The sequence below is a fragment of the Charadrius vociferus genome, unplaced genomic scaffold (genome assembly GCF_000708025.1).
Source record: "Charadrius vociferus isolate BGI_N301 unplaced genomic scaffold, ASM70802v2 scaffold54, whole genome shotgun sequence".
In the NCBI taxonomy this organism is placed as follows: domain Eukaryota; kingdom Metazoa; phylum Chordata; class Aves; order Charadriiformes; family Charadriidae; genus Charadrius; species Charadrius vociferus.
Window position 1 is genome coordinate 2,611,632 of NW_009648350.1, and position 965 is coordinate 2,612,596.

Consider the following 965-nt stretch of genomic DNA (forward strand, 5'->3'; position numbering starts at 1 on the left):
GGAGTCAACGCCCCGACCCGAGGCACTGCCAGCGGAGCCCCCCCCAGAGTGCAGCCAGGTGGGCTTGAGCCGGGGCTGGGAACAGAGCGGTGACAGGGGACAAAGCACCGGGGCTCTTCCCTGCTCCTTTTGGGGGATGGCTGTACCGGGGATCCTGCTGTTTGTCCAGGGGTCCCCCCGAAGGACCCAGTTCCAGGGGCAGCTGAGGCACATGGTGGGGGCAGCCCTGCCCCATGGCAGCACAGGAGGAGCCCCCCAAAGTGGAAACACTGCTTGGGGTACCCTAAAGCACTGCTGGGGGCATCCCCCAGTACTGGGTGCTCCTGCGAGGCAACCCCAAAGCCATCCCACGGGGTGTCCCCAAGCAGGGGAACACCAAAGCACTCCTGAGGGAGTCCCCAAAGCACTGAGAACTGCTGGAGGCACCCAAAGCCGTCCTGGTGGGAACCCTCAAAGCAAGGGGGACCCCAAAGCCACCCTGGGAGGAGAACCCCAAAGCACAGGCACTGCTGGGGGGACAACCCAAAGCCACCCTGGGGGGAACCCCCAGTGCAAGGGGACCCCAAAGCCACCCTGGGGGGGAACCTCCAGTGCAAGGGGACAGAAAGCCATCCGGGGGGAGAACCCCCAATGCAAGGGGACCCCAAAGCCATCCTGTAGGGAACCCCCAAAGCACAGGCACTGCTGGGGGGACAACCCAAAGCCACCCTGGGGGGAACGCCCAATGCAAAGAGACCCCAAAGCCACCCTGGGGGGGAATCCGCAATGCAAGGGGACCCCAAAGCCATCTGGAGGGGAACCCCCAAAGCACAGGCAGTGCTGGGGGGACATCCCAAGCCATTCTGAGCGAGTGCCCAAAACAGGGGGTCCACCCCAAAACCACCCCAAGTGGAGTGTCCCCAAAGCCCAGGGACCTGTTGGGGGGAACATCCCATGGTACTGCTGGGGCGGGGCGGGGCGGGGGG